Source organism: Triticum aestivum, chromosome 7A (assembly GCF_018294505.1).
Source record: "Triticum aestivum cultivar Chinese Spring chromosome 7A, IWGSC CS RefSeq v2.1, whole genome shotgun sequence".
NCBI lineage: Eukaryota > Viridiplantae > Streptophyta > Magnoliopsida > Poales > Poaceae > Triticum > Triticum aestivum.
Genome location: NC_057812.1, coordinates 170,753,451 through 170,768,023, shown reverse-complemented (window position 1 = coordinate 170,768,023; position 14,573 = coordinate 170,753,451). Strand labels below are relative to the sequence as shown.

The 14,573-nt window shown below is 48.6% G+C and overlaps 1 pseudogene; it reads left to right on the top strand.

Moving 5' to 3' along the window:
- The first annotated feature begins 340 nt into the window (after positions 1-340).
- On the top strand, positions 341-1,455 carry LOC123153222 (transcription factor TCP7-like; annotated as a pseudogene).
- The last annotated feature ends 13,118 nt before the right edge of the window (positions 1,456-14,573 follow it).

Here is a 14,573-nt window from a genome sequence, read left to right as displayed (position 1 = left end):
AAAACCTCGAATAAAAATCCGAATAAAATATTTATTTGATTTTAAAATCTTCCCTCCAATATTCGTCTTATTTTGGGGAAGTCATTTTATCTCCACTCTTTTTATTTTTATAATGGAAATATTTCGAAGAGAAAAATTATTAAAATCAAAATGACCCTTTTTCACATTTGAGAAATTTCAAATATGAAAATAGACGAAACCTCCAACTCTCTCCTTAGGTTCCTTGAGTTGCTTAAGATTTCTAGGATCACAACCAAATATAAATAAAATATGATATGCATATGATGATCTAGGTATAACATCCAAATTAAAAATTGGGATGTTACAATCCCACCTTTTTAAGATGAATCTCACCCTCAAGATTCGAGTTGACTGGAAAATAGGTGTGGGTGGTCTTTCCATAGATCTTCCTCTTGTTCGCAGGTGGCTTTATCCTTTATATGATGGCTCAACTGAACTTTTTTTTACCAATAGTAAATCTCAACTTGCCGCCTTGTTCTTCGTCTACAATTGTATAGTACTTCCTTCATTCCATTCCAATATATAGTGTGCCTAAGCTTTTAGAGGAAATTCCGATATGTAGTGCGTATTAGCACTCGAACGCTCCTTTGGCAGAAAATACCCCCAACTTTATCCCTTCCTCCGGAAACGAGCGCATCTCTCCCTTCCCTTTCCTTCGAATCATCCGAACTTCAAACCCCGATCTCTAGTTGTTCGACTTCCAAAGAATCTGGTCGAGAGAGAGGTGGCGGCGACGGAATGGAGAACAAGCAGTTGGTGCCGGTGGCGGCGACGAACGGGACGAATGGCGGCGGCGCGCTGGCGATGCGCAAGGCGTCGTCCAAGGACCGGCATAGCAAGGTGGACGGCTGGGGGCGGCGCATCCGGATGCCCATCATTTGCGCGGCGCGGGTATTCCAGCTCATGCGCAAGCTCGGCCACAAGTCCGACGGCCAGACCATCGAGTGGCTGCTCCGCCAGGCCGAGCCCTCCATCATCGCCGCCACCGGCTCCGGCACCACCACGGCCTCCTTCTCCACCTCCTCACCCTCCTCGCTCCGCCCCGGCGTGTCCCACCCCCACGCGCACGTGCAGCCGCTTGCCGCCTCCCCGCACCACCCGCACCACCACCTCCCGCACGACGCCGCCCTTCATCCTCGGCAAGCGCGTCCGCGACGACGACGGCAGCGGCAACGGCAACGGCACCGCACCCGGCGAGGCGGCGGCAACAGCGGCCATGGGCCCCGCCCCGGGCTTCTGGGCGCTGCCCGCGCGGGCCGACTTTGGGCAGCTGTGGAGCTTCGCGCCGCCACCGGAGATGATGGTGGCGACGCCAGCGATGGCGAGGGAGGCCTCCGCCGCCCGGGTCGGCAACTACCTCCCCTGGCCCAGGCCAACGTGAACCTGCTCGCCTCCTTCTCCGGCGGCCAAGTAGTACTCCAACTCTCCGAGTAGTACTCCAAACCGTGCGAGGAGCTGGGGGCTTTCTCGTCCAAATTCTACTGCCAGCGCATACATTGGTATATGGGCTAGAATCTATGTGCATTATATAGGAATTACACTGTAGCTTCGTGACATCTCTTCATAATGTCAGAGGATCCGTTCCCCATATTGGAACGGAGGGAGTACTAACAGATAGTAGAAACAGAGGAACATGGTTGTCCGCATGTCAAAAACTTTACGGTAGACTGAAGTGACATATGATGTAGAAAGTCAAGCTATGGATGGGATCGATTTATAGACGTAGAGTACGTGCCACCGCTTAGCCCAAATCCTCCTCGCTTCCCTCTTTGATCCTCCTGGTCCTGGGTACCGAATGTAATGCATGGCATCTTTTCTTATTATATCTAACCCCTCGCTGCTTTTGTTGGCTTGTTGATTCCGAAAACATCAAATATATATAAGTTGCTAGGATTTAGTATGAACAGGCAAAGTGGTACTAATTAGAATCTCAAAAAATTTCCTTTGCTGCAGTCGTAATGGAGGACAGGGCAGTTCGTGAGGTACCGGCCTATAACAAAACTTCTGGCCCATTGACTGTGACGCCCAAGTGGGCTGCTGCGGACAGAATTTTAGACGCCAACAGTTAATTAACCACCTCATGTATATGTTTTAAATTTAAATTGAAAGCGTAAATTCACAGAAAGAAGCGTATTACAACGGCGAACCGACGGAGTAAATCCGTGCTTTATTATTACTAGCAAAAATGCCCGTGCATTATAATGGGAGAAGAAAAAACATGACAGCCGATACCGATGTCGCCCTGTGACTTGCTCCCCTTTGATGTTGTAACAGCACAAACATATTACTTGCCACAAAGGATCTATTTGTAATTTTTAATAAAGTTATGATTGTGTGAGTTGGTTTTTGAATTACTTTCATGTTTCCAATTATTTCTTTCACATCAATTTCTATTCTTGTCCATTTTCACAAAGCCACATAGCTTTCTACAAATCATATAACTTTGCCCATAATTATTTTTTGCCATAACGAAGGTCCACTTTCACAATTTTGGATATTTCTATCCCAAACCTTCCAAACATTAGTGGAACCAATTTTATGGGATAAATCTTGGAGTCTCATGAATAAATTCCATCTCTAACCCCCTTCCTTTTAACTTTTCGCATTTTCTATTTTTCTAAATAGTGGCCCAACGCACACCAAGCCTTTTCTGTCTCTTCCTAGCCTTCGAACCGGCCCACCAGCGGCCCAGCTAGCCCCCCTCTAGAAACCTAGCCCGATCCCCGCTTCTCTTCCTCACCCCTCTCCTCCCTCTCGTCTCTTCCCTCACGTGCCGCCAGGCATCCAGCAGAGCAGCGCATGAGCGACCGAGTGCCTTGCGCCTCCTCAGCCTCGCGCGGCCCTGCTGCCGGCCGTCCCAAGCGCCGCCACTTTGCCCGCCTCCATGAGGAATCCGGCCGTCCCTAGCACCAGCTTCGCCTCCTGTAGGCCGCGACGTCGATCACCTGCGCCCTCCGTCAGCCTCCTCTTGCTTGCTCCCGCGTCTCGCGCCGCCGCCAGCTCCGTGCCATCGCGTTTGACCACAGTCGGATCCCGCGCCTTCTGATTTGTCCCCTCCGTCGCTACCTTCGTCATCTTCTGACGAGCTCCGTCGGCCTCGGCTGCTCACCTTCGTGCCGCCGCATTCAACAACCTCCGCCGATGCCGTCGTCATCTCCTAACTTGTCCCCTCTCCCGCGCCTTCCTCCTCTGGCCCCGACCCAACCAACCGGCCAACAAAGACTTTGCCCGTGCTTGTTCATGGTCTCTCCTCAGTTCTTTGGTTGGTTGATACTATAGATAAACTGGAACGTATATATAAATTAGTTTGAGTCGATTCAATGGATGTAGGGCTATTCTGTATACCGCGATCGGTGTATATTGATAATTGCTATAGCTCAATTGCCAGCAACCTACGATATATGTGACGGAGGCATCGATGTAGCCCAGCCAGAGGCCCAACTAAGTGAAGAAAGCAGCCATGCGGAGGCCCAATCGAGCAATGTATAGGAAAATCAAACGCACCGTTGAATAAATAGATAGTACCACCTTGGATATTCAGAAAAATATCAATCAAGAAAAAACGGACAGGAAGAAGCGTATTATGACATGAGAAGAAAGCGTATTGTAACGGTGAATCCACGAAGTTAATCCGTGCTTTATTATTAGGGAAAGACTAGCAAAAGGGCCTGTGCGTTGCAACGGGAGAAAAACAATCATAATTTCCAGTGGTCATGATCACAATTTGTTGCATCACCGAGATAAACTATCACTCTCAGTTTTGTGAAATCATGATTATTTTCTAAACTCATGAACATATTTGAAATTGTGAACATTTTTCAAATTCATGAACGCTTTTACAAATTTTTTAATATTTTATAAAATCAAGAACATTTTTGAATTCATGAACATTTTATACTATTTGCAAACAGTTTTTAAAATTGTGAACATATTTTTAACAATTTTCTTGAATCGGCGAACATTTGTAGAATGGATGAACATTGTTTTGGAAATTGGTGGAACAATTTTTGATATTCGCGAACATTTTTTGAAATGCATGATCATTTTTTGAATCAGCGAATATTTTATGAATGAATAAACTATTTTGTAAGTTTTGAGTAGTTTTTGAATTTTTAGGATATTTTTCTATTCATGAACATTTTTTGAATTGGTGAAATTATGTTCAATTTCATTAGCATTTTTTAATACATGGACTTTTGAAAAAATCATGAACATTTTGGGATTTGCCGAATATTTTCTTTCAAAATTTTAAACATTTTTAATAAGCAAATGTATTTTTATAAAATCACGAACATTTTTAATCCACAAATTTTTTATGATTTATTAAATATTTACTGAATATTTTTAATTTTTGGAACTTTTTTGTAACAGAAAAGAAAAAAAGAAAATTTAAAAAATAGGCGGCCCGGACATGGCCAGACCCAAACGGGCGCGCTGCTTCTTCTCCGATCGCATTATAGAAGGTCCCTACTGCATGTGTCGGCCGAGGCAGGGGATTTCCTTGTGTGAAAGATGATTTATCACTTATAGGTGACATTGATGGGTCATATTTTGCAATTTTGTGGACAATTTTTATGACCATCGCAAGAAGCAATAGCCCTTTTATTATTAAGCTAGTATATATACTCGTGCGTTACAACGGATATAAAAAAAATAACAAGACCGGCTTCACGTGCCATTACACCCTACTGGTATCAACTCTGATAAATGTTGAGAAGGTTACCCTTGTCTCTCTAAGATGCATATGAGCGTATGTGCCAGGAGTTGGGTTATCTTTTTTTGGGATCATGAAGTGTTGATGTGAAGAGGCCAACCTAACGTCTTTTGTTGGCGCATATTTACCATCAAATGGAAGAATAAATGCATGAAACAATCTTTTAGGAAGAAACATACAATGTAAGTCATATAAAAGATTTTTACAGAATTAACAAAATATTTCAATTCAATGATTTTGATTATGTAGGCTTTTTTTGTTTTTATTGAAGATGATTTGTAAGATTATATTTCATTCCTCTTTTGTTTATAATATAGTAAAGGATTACAGAAAAGCAACCGACTGATAAAAATAACGTTCCAGCCGACACGTAACCATCACGTGTACGCACGCCTCGCTCTAGAAGTCTAGAGAGGCCGCTTATTCATTCGTCTCCCGATGTCTCCACCTCCACCTCGTTCTATTCTGTCGCTCATCTCTCTCATCCCTATCTGCACAGGGCCGAGCAGTTGTTGCTTTCTGCGAGATTTGCCGCGGTGATACACTACGCGATGTGGGCGGCTTCGCCCGAGCGTGCCGGCACCAGCACCCCATTCCAGCTCCTACCCTCGCCGCCGACGGAGGCCACCACCAGGTGAAGCCTGCGTCGTGGCCTCTCCTCGTCTCCCGGCAATGCCCCCGGGCTGTCCTATCATCCCGGTGCTCGAGAGGTCCGGTGGCGCGTCTCTCGGTGGCCTCCTGCCGGCCGACGGATCCAGGGCGGCTGCTCCCCTCGTCGCGCCTTCCCATGACTCCGGCGCGATGTCCCGCCCCTCCTTACTTTTATTCCCTCCTCTGACCTCCATGGGGACCAGCGCCGCCCAAGTTTCCCCGCCCCCGGGTTCCGGTGAGGGCTGCGGCGATCCACGGCTGCTGGGCTTCTTTTCCTACGGGGCTGGGATTTGGGAGATGCACCTGCTGCCCTCAGACATCAGACGGGAGATGATGAACCGGGCAATGCACGCCGCTGCGAGGGGCGGAGACTTGAGATCCCCAGGGAGCTCCTGCAGGGTTGCTCCATTCCCGCTGCGTACCAGGACGCAACCATCTTGCATTTTGCGGCTTCAAGGGGCCAAGTTGAGGTGATTCTGCTTCTACTTCTGAATCTTTGATATCTTATTGTTGATGACCCTATGTATTTAGGGTAGGGTCATAGGGTTGACCTAGACTACCTCCTCAAGGACATCACCTTAAAGCCAGCAACATTTTAAGGGTACCATCATCTATTCGACTAGAGACATTCCATTCGGAAAAATCAATGTCACTCGACCGTCACAGAAGTCACTCGACGAACAAAAAATCTGAAGCCACTCTACACAATAACGGTCGTGCGTTTACTCATAGCCTTAACTACCATTTATAACACTTTAATATGGACGTTATCTGTAATGCTCCACCTTTATGTATATTAAACCCCGCATAACGGAGGGGAACTGGGGTGCTGGCACACTCTATATAAGCCATCCTCCTCTAGGTTTGAGGTTCGCATCTGTAACGCCCTCCATGCGGCTATATCTCCCACGTGTCGAAGCACGACTTAGAGGCATAACCGCATTGAAAGCAATGTCACAAGTGAGGTAATCTTCACATAACCCATGTAATACAATAGGGGAAAAGATACATAGTTGGCTTACAATCGCCACTTCACACAATTACATGAATAAAGCATTACAACATCCAAGTACAATCAGGGCCCGACTACGGAGCCAAAATAAAAGAAGAACCCCAAATGCGACAAGGTCCCCGATCGACCCCAACTGGGCTCCACTACTGATCAACTGGAAAACGGGACAACACAAAGGACAAGATCTTCATCGAGCTCCTCCTGAGCTTGGTTGCGTCATCAGCACGGTTCAACGGCACCTGCAAGCTGGTTTTGGAAGTATCCGTGAGCCATAGGGACTCAACAATCTCACACCCTCGCGATCAAGACTATTTAAGCTTATGGGTAAGGTAAAAGGTATGAGGTGGAGCTGCAGCAAGCGACTAGCATATATGATGGCTAATATACGCAAATGAGAGCGAGAAGAAAAGGCAAAGCACGTTCGAGAAAGTATGATCAAGAAGTGATCCTAAACAACCTACGTCAAGCATAACTCCAACAACCGTGTTCACTTCCCGGACTCCGCCGAAAAAAGACCATCACGGTTACACACGCTGTTGATATATTTTAAATTAAGGTCAACTTCAAATTTTCTACAACCGGACATTAACAAATTTCCATCTGCCCATAACCGCGGGCACGACTTTCAAAATTTTAAATCCCTGCAGGGGTGTCCCAACTTAGCCCATGACAAGCTCTCACGGTCAACGAAGGAATAGACCTCCTCCCGAGACATTCCGATCAGACTCGGTATCCCGGTACAACAAGACATCCTCGGCAATGGTAAAACAAGAGCAGCAAGACCGCCCGATGCGCCGACATCTTGATAGGAGCTGCACATATCTCGTTCTCAGGGCAACACCGGATGAACACTACGTACAGCTAAAATCAGCCCTCAAGTTTCCCCGAGGTGGCGCCGCAAGTGGCTCTAGTTTGGACCAACACTTAGACAAGCACTGGCCTGGGGGGGTTAAAATAAAGATGACCCTCGGGATGCGCGACTCCCAAGGGAAAAGGCTAGGTGGCGAATGGTAAAACCAAGGTTGGGCCTTGCTGGAGGAGTTTTATTCAAAGCGAACTGTCAAGGGGTTCCCATTATAACCCAACCGCGTGAGGAACGCAAAATCCGGGAACATAACACCGATATGACGGAAACTAGGGCGGCAAGAGTGGAACAAAACACCAGGCATAAGGACGAGCCTTCCACCCTTTACCAAGTATATAGATGCATTAATTAAATAAGATATATAGTGATATCCCAACAAGTAAACATGTTCCAACAAGGAACAACATCGCCATGTTCCAACAAGGAACAAAACGTCAATCTTCACCTGCAACTAACAACGCTATAAGAGGGGCTGAGCACAACGATAACATAGCCAAACAACGGTTTGCTAGGACAAGGTGGGTTAGAGGCTTGGTTCAACAATATGGGAGGCATGATAAGCAAGTGGTAGGTATCGCAGCATAGGCATAGCAAAAGAGCGAGCAACTAAGCAAGCAAAGATAGAAGTGATTTCGAGGGTATGGTCATCTTGCCTGAGATCCCGCAAGGAAGAAGAACGAGTCCATGAAGAAGACAAACGGACGTAGTCGAACGGTTCCTCACAAACGCGGTGTTAGCGGAACCAACGCGAAGAAGCAACACCGGAAAGAAGCACACAACATAGTAAACAACCACCACATAGACATGGCATGATGCACAACCAAGTATGATGCATGTCCGGTTTAATGAAGCATGGCATGGCAAAGCGCACAAACAATCCTACAAATTAAGTGGAGCTCATTATGCAACGGAGTTGCATATTGAAGAAAACACCACATGACTTATTTAGTTCTCTCTCGTTTATGTACCCAACAATATTGAATGTTGTTAGCATGGCAAGAGGTGAAGCACAACAAAACTACCTAACTAGGCAAGTTTAAATGAGGCCGGAACAACAAAACAACAAGTCCGGAAACTCCTCATATGCAATATTAGGTTTGGTACTGTTCTTCCCTAAATCAAATTTTATAGTTGTTTAACATGCAAATAAAGGTCACCATGTTAAACTAGGCATTTTTCTACCCCATTTACACATAAAGTTTGTTACAAACCGAGCTACGGTTAAATAGTTATGAATTAAATCATTTTAGCATGGCATAGGAGCAAATTTAATCAAACAACATTTTAAACATTTCAAACATAGATGAAAGTTGGATATTATTACTCTACACAAAATTCTAAGCAACTTCCATATATTAAGTTTTTACATATGATGCATGGTTTGAGACTTATAATATGCATGAAGTATAGGGTCCAATCTGTAAATATGCAGTGCACTGGAATAACAGCTAAATTTCCAGATCTGAAAAAAAACACAGCAGGCTGAAACTGGGCGGACTGGGCGCTCACCATGGGCCAAGCCCAGTTAGTGAAGGAGGTTGGCGGCGGCCTCATGGGCAGGCCGGCTTAGGCGCGCAGCTGGGCCTCACCATGGGCCTCGGCCCACTCGGTGGAGAAGGGAGGCCGGTAGGTCACGTAGCTGGGCCTCACTGGAGACACTGGGCCGACGTGGTGGAGCGGTCAATGCAGGCGCTGTGCTTGCTTCTGCTCGTCTCCTCGTATGGAGGCAGAGCAACAGCGACAGAGGGGCGCAGGAAGGCAGAGGTCACCGTCGCTGGTGGACTCCGGTGGGGCGGCGCGTTGACTTGGGGCCAGGGATGGGGCCAGGGTGCAGGGAGGCGCCGGATCTGGCCGAGAGTGACGAATGAAACAGGGTAGGTCGAAGCGGATGAGCGAGAAGAGAGCTCCGGCTCGTTGCAGAAGAGGAAATCGACAGGTTCAGGGGGCGACGCCTTGCAGGTACGAGGGAGCACCAGGTCTAGGAGGGGGCTCGCGCCTGAGTCAACCCTGGCGAGCAGACAAGGTCCGGCAACGACAGGGAGGTCGGGACCCGACAGATCCAAGGCCAGGACAACGACGTCGGATGGAGACGAGGCCGGCAATTGTTGAAGCTTCGAACGATCATGGCTCCTGTGCGAAGAACACACGGTTGAGAGAGAGGTCAGAGAGAGATGGAGAGAAGAATAGGAGGAGGGAAAAGAGAGGAGATGGGTGCGAAGCTCATCTATTGGTAAACGGCGACGGCGGTGCTGACTGAAGAAGCTGCGTGAGGCCGAGCGCCATGGCGGTTCAGGAGGAGGCACTCCGTCGCGGCTCGTCGGATGGAGCTCAAAGCAGAAGAGGGGTTCGGGCAGAGAAGGTGGCTGGGGATCGAGCTTTGGTGATGATCTTTTTGGTGGCGCGGAAAACATGGAAGGCGGTCGGAGGCTCTGGTTGGAGGGGGTGGATTGGGATGGATGGTGGTTGGCTCGGTGAGGAAGCCGAGGAGGAGATCAGGTGGGCTGGCGGCAGCGGGCGGAATGGATGGATGGGACAGCTCCCCTAAATTTTAGGGTTGGACCTAGTATATATATGACAGGTGGAAATAGTTAGGGGTTATCGGATCCCTCAGATCATAATTGGACGGTCGCGAATAAAATAGCTAGGGAGTCCAAAAAAGAAAATGGTGACGTTTTGTAGACCTTTGGAGATGATCCGGACACAACGGTAGCGACAGCCCGAGTCGGATCCGGGACAGCTTTCGGGCGCGCGCGAGGTGGGTCACGGGCTGACAAGAGAGGTTAGGTAGGGCCTGACGGTCTACCTACACTATAACAAGACCGCACGCCAACTCTCATCCCATTCCGAGAACATTTTCCGGCCACTTATAAAATAATATTTCGGACGTGCCGCGGGCGCGTGCAAGTGTGTCTGGGCTCAGAACGGACAACGGACGGAACTGGGGGAACCCGGACGGATGCAGGTTTTGAAAACATGATGATGCAATGCACATGACGACATGATGAAATGCAACACGCAAGAAAATGACATGGCAACGCCGGCGAACAACTGGAAGACACCTGGCACATCGGTCTCGGGGCGTTACAGCATCTTTTGTAAACACACACATATAATCCAGTCGACCGCCTTAAGGCATCGAGCCATAGGGCTATTACTTCCTCCGAGAAGGCCTGAACTCATAAACTCGTATGTACAACTACTCCATAGCTAGGATCTTGCCTCCTCATACCTACTCCGCATTCTACTGTCAGTATTAGAACCACGACAGTTGGCGCCCACCGTGGGGCCGATGTCTTAGGAGTTTGTTGGAGAAGTTGCGATTTTTCTGATTCTCGTCATCATGGTTTCCGGCGGAGGATTGGCTGAAGGCCACGAGATTCGTCTCGGCGCGCTTGTCTTCATTGCCGACGACTCCGCTTGGCTCCATGAGGCTCCACTCGACGTCGAGGCGCTCCCTGTCCGCGGGGCGACGCACTTCCGCGCATGCGTCCGCGACGTCCTTCTTCAGCAACCGTTGACTCAATATCAGTCGGCTCCTATGGAAACCTCGCTTTTCGTTGTTCGTCGGCGCCAGCGATCCGGTCGGTCGCGGCTTCAACGGTGGGTGAGGCATGCGATGGCCCGCCAATCGGCCACCCCACAAATCATGGCGATCGAGCCCGATGAAACTCTCTACGGCCTGTTCAATCTGTTGACTGGCTCCGTCGAGACCGCGTCCGAGTACGACAGCAGCGACCCCGCGGCGGAAGTCTTGATGGTCAATGGACCACGCAGTCCTCCTGGCTTCACCCGTGAAGACGGGGGCGATGGCGTCGGCGACCCATCGCATGTCCATGAAGAGTACCACCCTGAACCCCTCGCTTCGTAGAGGAGGGAAGAGCTTCGCCATCGTAACATGGATGCACTTCACACTCCAATGGTTCGAGAAACCCCCGAGGCCCAGGCCTTGGAGGAGGCACGCCTGGCCAACTTGGCTAAGCGCACTCGACTGGAGAACCTCTAGCACGCACTCGACGAGCGTGCTCGGCAACGAATTCCTGAATCCAGTCGATGACAACTTTTTCCACCTCCGACTTAGGTATACCGAACTCCGATCCAGAATCTCACAGCTGCAGCTTGAATAGCAGAGTCAATTCAACCTTCCCAGTCATAAGCTGGCCGAGGTTTGATGCAGATCCGGGCTTTGCTCCGGGCAGCGGGAGAGCAGAATACAACAATATCTCAGTCGTGGCGGAATAGGATTCATAGCAGATCTATGGTGGCAGATACTGTCCAATCTGCTCACAGCCCAAGATCGCCTCCGCGGCGTGAGGAGCGTGGGCATCGACAAGATCAGTACAGGAACCGTGTGCAGTATGATCATCGACTCGACCACGATGACCGTTGTCGAATGCCCACGCCTCCTCCGAGGAGTGGGTCATACGTGCCTCAGCGGCAAGATGACAGGCGCCCCCATAGTGGCGAACGAAGAATTCCAGTCGACCCCAGAGAGCCAGACTTTGATGCAAGATCTATCCTCGTTCAAGGTCTGGTTGATAGGAACAGAACTCACAGAGAAGGCCACGATAGAGATCATCCGACTGGAAGCAGGGTGCATGTTTTAGGACCCGAGTGTTTCAGCAGAGCCATCAGAGCAGCAGTGATTCCTCCCAATTTCAGGTTGGCGACTAGAGTCAGCAAGTTCACCGGGGAGTCCAAGCCAGACACTTGGCTGGAGGACTATCGAGTGGCTGTGCAGATTGGTGGCGGCAATGATGATGTGGCTATGAAGCACCTCCCCTTGATGTTGGAGGGCTCAGCCAGAGCATGGTTGAATCATTTGGCTCCTGGCAGTATATATAGTTGGGAGGAACTTGCTCGACTGGGAGGACCTTTGAAGGTACTTGCAAAAGGCTGGCAGGATTGATAGAATTGCAGTGTTGTGTTCAGAAACCGAATAAAATCTTGAGGGATTATATTCAGAGATGGATCACGTTGCACCATACAGTGGAGAATGTGTCAGATCATTAAGCAATTTGTGCCTTCAAGGAAGGCGTTAGGTATCGGGAGTTGAATCTGAAATTCGGTCGGAAAGAGATATAACCCTGACTCGGATGATGGAGATTGTCACCAAATATGCCAATGATGGAGAGGAAGACCGACTCCGGAGTGGCAAGCACAAAACAGTCGCCCAAGAAACTGGAGGAGGGAATTCCAGTCGGAAACAAAAGCGAAAGGTTGAACCAGCTGCTCCTGGCGAAGCTTTAGCTATTGCCCAAGGAAAGTTCAAAGGAAAGCCCAAGGGGCCCTGGACTCTCAAAAAAGTTAAGGATAAAGATGGAAATGATGTGTTGGATTTACCATGCCATATTCGTACAAAAAAGATGAAGAGGGGAACATCATTTACCCTAAACAAACCACTCGACAGTGTCGTTTCCTTATCCAGCAGTTCCGAGAGAAACAACCCAAGGAGAAGGAAAAGGAGTCGGACGGAGGTGAGGATAGGGAAGAAGATGATGATGATTTTCCCAACGTCAATTTCACACTGATGATTTTTGCTGATGTTGAAAGCAAAAGTCGGTTGAAAGTTATTAATAGGGAAGTAAACATGGTTGCTCCTGCAACACCCAATTATTTGAAGTGGTCCCAGACTGCCATCACATTCGACCAGTCAGACCATCCAGCTCATATAGCCACCCCTGGGAGGCAAGCACTGGTGGTCGACCCAGTAGTTGAAGGCACTCGACTGACTAAAGTGCTGATGGATGGTGGCAGTGGCCTGAATATCCTTTATGCTAAAACCTTAAAGGGAATGGGCATTCCGATGTCCAAGTTTGGTGAAAGCAACATGAGTTTCCATGGCGTTATTCCTGGCAAGAAAGCTCAATCACTCGGCCAGATCGCCCTTGATGTGGTTTTTGGTAATTCTAAGAACTACCGCAAGGAAAAGTTGACATTTGAGGTAGTGGATTTCAAGAGTGCTTACCATGCTATTCTGGGTAGGCCCGCTTATGCACGTTTTATGGGTCGACCATGTTACGTGCATCTCAAATTGAAGATGCTTAGTCCTAAAGAAGTAATCACTGTCACTGGCAATCGGCAGAAGGCGGAAGAGTGCTTCTGAAAAGGCTCAAAAATTGCCGATGCACAGATGACAGTAGTAGAACTGCAAGAGTATCAGAAGAATGCAGATCCGAGTGATTTGCTGCGAGCCAAGAAGCCTGCCACAGATTCTGCATTTCAGTCGTCCGGTGAAACGAAGCCGATTCATATTCACCCGGCCGACCACAATAATGCTCCGACCCATATCTCAACACACTCGACAGCAAATAGGAAGAAGCGCTCATCCAGTTCCTCCGTGAGAACCGGGACATCTTTGCATGGAAACCTTCTGACATGCCGGGTGTACCCAGGGGACTGGCTGATCATCGTTTGCGAGTCGACCCAAAAGTAAAACCAGTCAAGGAACATCTCCGACGGTCCGCCGTCCAGAAGAGAAAAGCAATCGGTGAGGAAGTGGCTCGGCTCTTGGCTGCTAAGTTCATCCGTAAAATCTACCACTCCGAGTGGCTCGTCAATGTTGTCATGGTCCCCAAGAAGGACGACTCGCTTCGCATGTGCATTGACTTCAAGCATATCAATCGGGCCTGCCCGAAAGATCATTTTCCTCTCCCCCGCATCGACCAAATCGTCAACTCAACTACGGGGTGTGGGCGTTGGTCTTTTTTGGACGCCTATTCCAGGTACCATCAGATCCGACTGTATGGTCCCGATGAGATAAAAACGGCTTTCATCACTCCATTCGGATGCTTTTGTTATGTCACTATGCCATTCAGCTTGAAGAACGCCGGAGCCACATTCATGAGGATGATCCAGAAGTGTCTTCTCACTCAAATCAGTCAGAGTGTGGAAGCATACATGGATGACATTGTGGTCAAGTCACGTAAAGGTTTCGACCTGTTGGCTGACCTTGCTAAACCCTTTGCCAATCTCAAAAGATATGATATCAAGCTTAATCCCTCAAAATGCACATTCGGAGTTCCTAGCGGAAAATTACTCGGTTTCCTTGTTTCCGAACGAGGGATCGACGCTAACCCAGAGAAAGTTGGTGCTATACTTCGGATGAAACGCCCTGTGCGTGTGCACGATGTCCAAAAGCTTACTGGTTGTTTGGCCGCCTTAAGTCAATTCATTTCTCGCCTCGGTGAAAAGGCATTTCCTCTTTACCGACTGATGAAGAAGTCTGATAAGTTCGAGTGAACTCCCGAAGCTGATGCAGCGTTTGCAGAGCTCAATGCCCTGCTTTCCACCCAGCCGGTGCTTGCTGCGCC